We start from the raw sequence: 10,305 nt of genomic DNA, 5'->3' as shown, positions 1-10,305 counted from the left end.
ACGGACTTTACAGCGCGCGCCCACCCATTCACACTTCACTGAACGTGCTGAAACGAAGATCGCGCTGCAGTATTGCAATTCAAAAAAAGAACTTATTTAAAACCAATTTATTAGAGAAATATATTATATATATTATAGAATATCATATTATTGTATAAATATATAATATATCCATATTTACAACAAGCCTGCCTGAAGAAGTATTATAAATACCGAAACGTCGCGATAGGCTTGTTTTTCTATTCATTTTATTTGGTTTATTTCATTTTATATCACTTTTACTCTTTCACACTTTGATTTCTTGAGATACTTACAGGATGGACGTCTTTAAGGCCGTGTGAGACAATAAAGAAATGCTCCACGATACAGACTACTAAGTTACACTTCCACAAAAAGCGTCCAAACTTTCCAAAAGAGCTTCCATGTTGCGCCAAAATGCTTAATTTGACGTTTCCATGACAACGGTCCGAGTTGAGCTTCCGGATCACGTCTTTACTGTAGTTTGTTTTCTCTTTTGCAGCACTATAGTTTTTATTGGAGAAAAACTATAATCGGATTGGAGTAGAGCATATCGAGAGATTTTATTGTTAATATAGTTTTAATGCAGACGTAAAATGGACTGTTAAACGGCCCATAATGGTTATTACGTTCTTTAGGAAACGATAGGCTCACAGAAAAACAGCCCAAATCACAGACATGGGGATTCGCGTGGGACTGGTATTATCAGAGGACCCCTGTGTTGGCCGAAATATGGTAGGTAATTTTCGGGGGAATTTTTACAGACATGGCAGATTCGCACGGGATAAAAATCACAGACGACCTCTGCGATTATTACAAATTACCGGAGGTCCCTAGGTAATACTAATCCCGTGCGAATAGGGCTTTAGTGTGACGCATCTGTTCAGCTGGGTTGTCAATGGCTGTGACTTTATCGCAGAACTCGCTGTGATTGGACTATCTTTTAACCCATATAAAATGGCGCTTCATGTTCCAAAGTATGTTTTGGTGTTATTACATTAGTTATACATTAAGTTAACTATAAAGTGTCTCTATGGTGTAAGGAATTCCTCTTTTACCGAGATCCCAACCCTAAGCATTTCTGCACATTTCAATGAACTACAGCACCATGTTTCCTGTTCCATTGATGGAATGACAGAGATATGTGGGTAATGTAGTTTAAAACGTTTAGTAATGAAACAATAAATGTTAAATAATATATTTGATGGACAACTGGATATCTAAATGTGTTCATTGTACAAACCTTTATGACTTATATGAGGGACAGGCTGAAATGTGATATTTTACTGTGAGCACTTTTAAAAAACCTTTATGCCAGCTTTCCATATATGTCTGAAAACTATGCCCAACCTTATTTAGTAAACATATCATAAGCAGTTGTCCTGCCGATACACTAACCGGACTTTGAGTTACAGCCGTTTGAAATGTGCATTTTGCTCTTCCGGGGGCCGTTGCTGGGCCCCTGGGGGTGGAAGGGCAGTAAAATCTACACAGATCTACTCTCCTCATCATTGACAACAAACTTTGTTGAGTCACATTTAAATATCAGAGTATTTTATCTTTCCCCCCCTTTTCCATCATGCTTGTATTAGGTTTTGATGGGTATTGTGTGACCATCTGATATGAAAATACTTTAAAGAAATGCTGTAATATATAATAATAATTATTATTATTTCTTTGCTTTTTTGTATGAACACCAATAAATATAATGGATGAACCTGCAACAACTTGCCATTATCCAATTTCCAGTGTTGGCAGTAAATAAAAATCTATTTATATATTTACACTTCACTATTACTATTACATGGATAATGTACCATTCAGTAAAACAACAAAGAAACAGTGCCAAAATTTCCTCTTTTCTTTTCTAATGTCAGGTTCGCATCTTTTCTCTTTATTCTAGAGCATTATGTTTTGTATTTATTATCTTTGAACTGATTATGAAATTGGCATGATACATTTACCTGACATAATAATTGTTACTATTAAAAGACAAGTGAAATTGGTTGACTGTAACATAGGGATCCACTGGAGGCAAGTTTGTAGAACCCAAGTGCAGTTTATTTAAAGATCCAAAACATAAAAAATAAAACAAAATACAAAATACAAAACAAAAACTTGGCATGGCTTGGCATGGCTTGGATTGGATTGGATTGGCTTGGCAAAACATGAAACATGAAACATAAGATTCACCGACAGCAGTTACACAAAAAAAAAAAAAAAAAAAAAAAAACAAAGACACATGACAAACATGAGGGCTAAATACACAAGACAATGTAGGATTGAAAATAATCCAAGATATTTGAAACGAACAAAGACATTTGCTTGACTGTTTTATACCCCCTCTTTCTACCACAAGGACCATTTGGAGTTCCCAAAGACACAGAGAGTGATCAAAGCCTGTAGGCCAATATCTGTGTACTTTGGGGGTTGATGAATTGTCACACCTTTAGTTCAATGGGGGAAGTTGGAATTATCTGATTGGTCAGTTTAAACGTCTCACAATTGGGTTTTAGTCACATGGTCAGGAAGGGATAAAAGAAGATTTTAACTGTTACTATGTCTCTTTGGTGCTCTGGCTCTCTTATTCTCTGGGTCCCTTTCTTGGGGCTCTCTCTCTTTCCCTCATCTTTCCTCTTTCTCTCTCTCTCTCTCTCTCTCTCTCTCTCTCTGTGCGCATGTGTGAGCATTTGCGGAGCGAGTTAGAAGCGTGTGGTGGGTCTGAGTGTGATTTCTAACTTTTCTGTAGTTTGTTTGTTTGTTTATGTTTTTTGTATATTATTTGGTGTAGGGGAGGAGTTTTCTTTAGAGAAAGTTGTGGGAGTTTGCATGTTTGCACACTCGGCGACATGGGATTAAGATTTTGTGTAAATTCAGTGTAGATGAATGTGCTTTAGCGGTTGGCAATGTAGTTGGTTACAACGCTATTGTTTCTGCATCTAAAATGAATAATGCGATTGTTTTATTTTTAAACGCGATCGAAAAAGCCAATGAGGTTGTTCAAACGGGAGTCGTAATTGATACACTTACACATGTACTCCCTCTTAGGAGCCCTTCCAGAAAGATTATTTTGTCAAATATCCCTCCCTTTGTTTCTGTAAAACACCCTTGTGGAAACATGTAGTGTCTTTTCAGAGACAGGTCTACATGATTCTGAAAAACAATGCTGACGAGCTGAATCTGTCCTTTAATGTTAAAGTCGAGGACTTTAATTATATGGTTTATGCAACGTCTGAAACCATAATATAATGCTTTGGCTGTGGCAAAATTGCCCATCTGATGCGTGCTTGTCCTGAAAAAACGGACGAAAATGCCACTGTACAGACAAACTCTCAGAGTAATCTTTCTGAAGCTGTGTCTGTCACAGAGGATGTTGTGGCCCCTGCTGCTGTCGAGTCAGGTTCTGGTGGGTCGGTTGGGAATAAACCCACTGTGGCTGAAGTTACAGCAGGTCTGTTCTGATCGAAACAGCGGATCCCTGATCTCATGGGTTATGAGACAGGTAATTTAAGCAGTGATATCACTGTAACAACAAATAAAATGACACCTTCTGATAAACAGGACAGTGAGGGAGTTGTTGAATTGGAGATGGAAACAGAGTCAATCTTCAAAGTCCCTACTAAAAGGAAAAAAAGTCCAGATCAAGGTAATGAAACAAGTAAAAAAAGACAAAAATGAGGCTGAAAGTTTAGTCTCAGATAATGACAGTGACTCTACGGATTCCAACATTTCGGATTGTTCTTATCTTTCATCGCAAAATAAAAAAATGAAAATCAGGTACCAGTATTTAACGTTGAGGAATTTTTTTAAAGAAACTCAAGGCCTATGGAATTCAGGTTGAAGATTACTTCCCGATCGCTCAACTTTCCTTAATGATGCAAAAATTCTAATGAAAGGAGTTTTTGCAGATAAAGAAGTTTACCGTTAAAACTGTGAGTAAACTTAGAAAGCAAACCCTTAATGATGAAAAACAGGATATGGTGTAACTTCTTTTTTCTGGTAGAAGTCTTTGCCTTGCTGACTGTTTCTTTTAATTACTTATGTTTTTTTGTTTTGTTTTTTAATTTATGAGAGATTTTAAAATTGGAACTCTCAATTTAAATGGTGCCAGAGACAGTCAGAAGAGAATGTGTTTGTTTGAATTTATAAAACAAAAGCATATTGATGTTATGTTTGTCCAAGAATCACATAGCGACTTAAAAAATGAGGTAGACTGGAAAAAAGAGTGGGATGGGCATTTTTTTTTAGTCATATGTCTTCTAATAGTTAAAGGCTGTTTTTTTAAAAGTTAAAGCCAAGTTTGAAAATACTATAATGACTTTTAAAAAAATATATATGTATGCCCCTACAAAAGGGGCTGAAAGAATAGTTTTTTTTTTTTTTACAATTAGTGTTGTTATGAAAGACTTAAGCTCAGAAGAATTATTGTTCTTTGGTGGAGATTTTAACTGTACTGAAAATGATAAATTAGACAGGAATCATTTGGAGCCACATATTGCCTCACAAAAAGCTTTCACACAATTGATAAGAACATTTGATTTATGTGATGTTTGGAGGAATGTGCATCACAATAACAGACAATATACTTGGGCACATAGTAGAGATAATCTTATTTCTATGGCAAGACTGGATAGGCTTTGTGTTTAATTATCAAGCAAAGCTTACTAGAGAATGTACTGTAAAATAATTCCAGTCGGTTGTTCCGATCACTGTTCTGTTGTTTGTAATATTTTAATTAATTCTGTGCATTTAAAGAGTGCTTATTGGCATTTTAATACATCCCTTTTAAATGATAAAAAGTTTATTGAAATGTTTTATTTGTTTAAGGAAAATTTTAAGAATCAAAAACAGTTGTATACTTCCTTACAACAATGGTGGGATTGTGGGAAGGTCCACATTAAACAATTGTGTCAAGTGTACACTCTCAATGTCACTAAAGAAATGGCCCAGTCAATGAAAATGTTAGAAAATGAAATTTTAGATATTTTGAGTACAGCTTCTAGGTGATGGTGTTTGTTTTTAAAGCAGTACATCCAAAAAAGAATTCCTAGCAGACTTATTGGGTATGAAAGTTCAAGGGGCGTTAATCCGTTCGCGGTTTCAAAGCATCTCACAAATGGATGCACCATCTAAATTTTTGTGCAATTTAGAAAGAAAAAATGGCCAAAGTTGTATCATTCATTCACTACGCTCTGACACTGGGAAAGAACTTACTGAGCCTAGTGAAATACGCAAACATGCTGTTGTTTTCTACTCAAACCTGTATAAATGTGAATTGTCTCAAAGAGAAAATGAAGACACTACTTTTCTTAATGATCTTCCAAAGATTGATGAGGAGTCCATATGCTTGAAAAAATCTTTGTCACAAAATGAGTTATACGCAGCAATGATGAGTATGGAAAATGGAAAGACTCCTGGCATTGACGGGATTCCTGTTGATTTTTATAAAATTTTATAGCCAGTGATTGGTGAACATTTCTTTTTGGTTCTTAATGACAGTTTGAACAAAGGACTGTTACCGTTAAGCTGTAGAAGAGCTGTTATTACCCTGCTGCCTAAGAAGGGGGATCTACAAAATATAAGTAACTGGATACCGATGTCTCTTTTATGTGCAGATTATTAAATTTTATCAAAGGCTCTAGCTGCAAGGTTAAGTCAAGTTCTGAGTCAAGTAATACATTCCGATCAGAATTATTGTATACCCAATATGTCAATCTTCGACAACATATCTTTGGTCAGAGATGTTCTAGAGGTTTCAAGGTTATTAGGTGTTAATGGTGGTCTAATTTCGTTAGACCAGGAAAAAGCCTTTGACCGTGTAGAACATGCATATTTGAGGGATGTTTTAGAAGCTTTTGGTTTTAGTCAGAGTTTTATAAATACGATTGAGGCCATGTATCGTGATACTGAGAGTGTACTCAAAGTCAATGGTGGTTTGAGTGCTCCTTTTGAAATTCAGAGGGGAGTTAGACCGGGATGTGCCACGTCTGGAATGTTATATTCCCTGCACTGTAACGGATTTCTGTAATTTGAACAGTATTTTACTGTAATATGTACAGTAAGATACTGTAAAATATGTATACAGTATGTTACAGTAAACAGCAAAGGATTATGGGAAAATATAGGGTCACTACTGTAATTCTTCACTACTGTAAATCAATTTACAGTAGTGAACTTGCCCGCGAAAAACTGACCAATGGCAAGAGGGATTTCTTTTCAAGTGTTTTTTTGAGGGGTGAAGTGGCAGTTAATGCACGGACAAAAGATCATGTAACTCACCAAAAAGGTTAGTATATAATTTCTATTTTATGTAAAACAAACATTTTCAAATGTTTTTACTTATGTTAACAGCAAACTAACATGATGTATCGTTTTGTTTTCGTCTGAATGGTTTTAGTGCCTTTTTTTCCTGACTGTCGTCAGAATGGTTTTTTGGTGCCTTTATTACTGTCTTTTTTCCTGACTGTCGGCCGGGTCGCTGTCACGGTGATAATATTAACTGGTGAGTAAGTTAAGTTCACCTATATTAGCCGAAATATTCTTTAGTTAAAACTATAAAAAATAATGGTTGTGTGTTCCTCTGCCTCTTTAACGCAAGTTAGCTCATCAGGCGGGCGGAGTCGTCGGTAACGTTAACCGAGCTAACAGCGAACTCAACGTGAAATACTGAGGTAAAGTGAGATAGACGAAACCCTTGTTAAAGTGCGGGTTTTAAACAATATTTTCACGTAGGCCTATATGATTTATTTTCAGGTTTGTGATCTGGATAATGCCATCTGCAACGATGGAGTGTGTTGGAGCCTTTTCATTGTGACAACATCAACTGGTATGTAACGTTATGGTCAACTTCACCTAAATTAGCCGAAGTAAACTTATTAAACAGAGAAGCATAATAACTTTGGTATGTTCTGTCTCCTCTTTCACAACTTTTTGGCAGATGTACAACGTAAATACTGAGTAAAAACTAAGTTAAAGGGATAACGTTACACCTTAAACAGAAAATTATGTAGTCTGTCATCATTTACTCGCCCACAACGTGTTCTAAACCTGCATGAAGTTCTTTCGTCTGAACATAAAATAAGATATTTTGAATAATGTTGGTAAATAGTGGCTGGTCCGCATGGACTTCTATAATAGAAAAAATACTTTGGTTGTCAATGGGGACCAGTAACTGTTTGGTTGCTCATGTTCTTTAAAATATCTTCTTTTGTATACAGCACATTAAATAATTTAATGGAAGTTATGAACAAGTTGAGGGTGAGTAAATGGTGACAGAATTTACAATTTTGAGTAAACTAACCCTTTATCCAACACCATTGTTATTGTTAATTTCATCTTTTGTTTTATTTTCATGTTTGTGGTCTGAATTATGTCGTCTGAAATGTCGGAGGTGTATTTTGGAGTCTTTTTTGTGATTGCCTTCGTAATAGTGATAACATCTACAGGTGAGTAAGATGACATCAACTAAATTAGCTGAAGTATGCATTAGTTAAGCAGGCAAACATGTTCTTTTCTGTTCTTTATTTTGAATTTGCAGCGGCCATTCCCTCTGGACTGTACATCACTGCTGACGCTCTCCACTAATACACAGAACGGGTTGACGTTGGAGGAGGAAGAGGAGAAGGAGGAGGAAAGGGTTAGCAATATACCATTATCAATATAGTAAAGTTTTGCTAACTAATATTTTTAATGTTGTTTAATTGATTAAAAACTATAAACACCATACAACATTATATCTTACCTCATCTTCACCCCACATGTTATTGTTGTTAGTAATAAGGTCTGTTATTGTATTTTAGTTTTTTCTGTAAACTATAACACTAAAAGGCTGCTGTGACTTTGTCTGTTTCAGGAGAGTCTGTTCTCAAAGCAAAAACATGGATGCTGACAATGAAGGGCAGAATCATCATCCAGTTACAACTGCTAACAGACGACTCTTCAGCATTAGCTGTCTATTTTGTCGAATGCAGAATCAGGTAAACCAAAATATATATATACATATATATTTTTTTACATTACATTACATTTACATGCATGCATTTGGAAGTCACTTTTATCCAAAGCAACTTACATTGTATTAAGTTTAATTTAAATTATCCATTCCCTGGAAATCTAAGCTACAGGAATGTATTGAAAAAGAATGAAGCTTTAATGATTTTAATGTAATGTATTATGGGGTAACCATCCCTGTAGGTTAGGGGTGGAAATTGGCAAAAATTTGATGATTCGATAGTATTGCGATATTTGGGCCACAATTCAATATTATTCCGCTTCCTAACATTGCGATACAGCAAGTATTGCGATTTGATTCTGCGATATATTGCGATTCATGTCCCCCATATTATTCAAAGACATTACAAAAAATAAGACTGCTTAACTCACTTCAAATGTCACATTAAATCTGTGAACATCTTCTACACATTTACTGGAGGCTAGTGCAAAAACTTTGTCCTTGAACATTCAGGACACAGGACCTTATTACAGAACGTAATTATATGAACGCGTCACCACCGCATTAGCACCAAAAACATGGAGATTTTATTTTAGAGAATAATTACACAACCTATTCGATATACTATAATTCTATAATTAAATAAACTAATCGAATATCCAAAAATTGTGACTCATCCCTGCATGTAATACCTTGTTTTTTTCCCAAAATCTTCACTAACGTCTCGATTTTCGAAGGGGATTATAAACGTTTCTTCCTTAGTTCGCTTTTATTTAGGCCTATTACATTCACATTCTTTACTGTGGTAAAGTAGAAAAACGTTGTAGGACAGATAGCCTACATTTTTACTTGCACGTCAGATTCATTTCAACACAGGTTTTGCTTGTTATTAGACATGTACGGCACGTCAAGTTTATTTGATTTTTAGTTTCGCTCTCTTTGGCAGCGCAATTTCAAACATAGCTTAAATGTCTTGCCCTTGTGGAAGATTAAATTCACTTTTCATACCTTTTACAACAAGTAGAAAACATGAAGATATCAGAAAATAGATCGATGGTCTCTTTCCTCCTCGTGTCCCACATCCCTCTCAAAGCACAGAGCGGTATGGCTTCATGTGGAATCACGTGTCTTTGTGTGGAAGTATTAAACGAAAGTTTTTTTTTTTTATAGATTTAACTTTTCTATTATGTAAGTTTCTAATATTTACTGATATGTGTTTGAATGCTTTACAGGCTTTGTGTTGCTTCTTTGACGGAATTGCTCAAATAAAGACTTTTTTGCTCGAATAAACTACATTTTTTTTATTTCAATTTTCATAATAACCCCCGAACCACTGCAGGTAGTTGGTCCATTACCACCGCAGTGGTAAAAAAAAACTGCCACCGTCACAGCCTTATAACCTTTATTGTAATACTTTGCGCTACTGTATCAATATAATTGCGTGCGCAAAATATCGCGACACTGAACATAATCGATTTTTCCCCCACCACTACTGTAGGTGGATTCAGAATCAGATGTAGTGCTTTTATTAACGCCAAAGTACATGCAGCATCAAGTTTGAGGGTTAGGGAAAATTCTGCCAACACCGGTCTGAAAAAATGATATATTTTTCCCTGCTTGTGTTTGCAGGTTCATTCTGAGAGTCAACCCTGATGGCACCAAACACCAAAGGCACAGATCAGACGGAAATCTGGAAAGGTCCAAAGAAAAGCATCAGCCTGAAACCCTCAGTGTTTCTCATCAGAGAGCTTGTCAACTTTGACTGGCAAAATTTCTGAAATGTAACAACACAACACTGACTTTGACTGTATTTTATTGTTTTAAGGCCTGTTTTGCTTTTCAGTGTGTGTACGTTTTTGCCATGCTACAGATACAAATGGTCACCAGGAGATTAATTCTATGGACTTTGGAGATGTTGCCCTTTTTTTTCTTCAGCTAGTGGCTCCTAAAGGTCAAGATTTGTAATTTGTACTTCTAAAACAAAATGTTCAATGATTAAAAAGAATATTATAAGGACAAATGTTTGAGTTATTGTGATTTTTTGGGGGGTGGGGTAAACATAAATTAAAAAAAGAAAATTTAAATGATGAGGAAAAAAAACAAAAAAAAAACAATACTAATACTGTAAATGAAAATACGGTAATAATACAGTAAATGCTACAGTATACTGTAAGTGAAAATACAGTAATAATACTGTAAATGCAATTACAGTAAATGGTACAGTATACTGTTAAGTGAAAATACAGTAATAATACTGTAAAACATTTTACAGTAACTTACTGGCATCCAGCTGCCAGTAAGTTACTGTAAAATTTACAGCAACCTCTTTACAGTGT

At 35.5% G+C, this 10,305-nt stretch overlaps 1 long non-coding RNA gene across 3 annotated transcripts; it reads left to right on the top strand.

The window, feature by feature from the left end:
- The first annotated feature begins 6,028 nt into the window (after nucleotides 1-6,028).
- Nucleotides 6,029-9,955, top strand: LOC311277960. 3 transcript variants are annotated; one of them, XR_014625357.1, is made up of 7 exons: nucleotides 6,029-6,520; nucleotides 6,621-6,689; nucleotides 6,772-6,844; nucleotides 7,449-7,463; nucleotides 7,556-7,654; nucleotides 7,871-7,994; nucleotides 9,599-9,955. It is a non-coding gene; the product is annotated as an uncharacterized lncRNA (long non-coding RNA). The 3 variants fall into 3 exon arrangements; XR_014625359.1 differs by having other exon boundaries at nucleotides 6,617-6,689; XR_014625358.1 differs by lacking the exon at nucleotides 7,449-7,463 and having other exon boundaries at nucleotides 6,617-6,689.
- The last annotated feature ends 350 nt before the right edge of the window (nucleotides 9,956-10,305 follow it).

Source organism: Rutilus rutilus (assembly GCF_951802725.1).
Source record: "Rutilus rutilus genome assembly, chromosome: 19".
NCBI lineage: Eukaryota > Metazoa > Chordata > Actinopteri > Cypriniformes > Leuciscidae > Rutilus > Rutilus rutilus.
The sequence above is the reverse complement of the archived record's forward strand: the minus strand, read 5'-3'. Positions and strand labels throughout refer to the sequence as shown.